This window comes from Etheostoma cragini, chromosome 24 (assembly GCF_013103735.1).
Source record: "Etheostoma cragini isolate CJK2018 chromosome 24, CSU_Ecrag_1.0, whole genome shotgun sequence".
Lineage (NCBI taxonomy): Eukaryota > Metazoa > Chordata > Actinopteri > Perciformes > Percidae > Etheostoma > Etheostoma cragini.
In genome coordinates, this window is record NC_048430.1 from 347,957 (window position 1) to 348,228 (window position 272).

Here is a 272-nt window from a genome sequence, read left to right on the forward strand (position 1 = left end):
CCCCCCCCCCCCCCATTCATGTCTTCAGCTGTCCTTTACACATAAAAGTCCTAAAAATGTCCCAAATCTTAAAAAATGTGAGTTGTTTTTGAGCATTTAAACCTTTTTTTTTAGACATTTTCTAACATTTTTTAAACGTATCTATTGACTGATAATGAAAAAACAATTATCCAATGCACTTATTTTACGTTAACACGTGAGGAACGGCCATGAGGAACGGCCGTGAGGAACGACCATGAGGAACGACCGTGAGGAACGACCATGAGGAACGA

General features: G+C 39.7%; 1 protein-coding gene across 1 annotated transcript in view; it reads right to left on the minus strand.

Annotated features, from left to right (window-relative positions):
* The window catches only part of LOC117939679 (growth hormone receptor-like), a 27,817-nt gene that overhangs the window by 5,401 nt on the left and 22,144 nt on the right, over positions 1–272 (minus strand). The window lies entirely within an intron of this gene.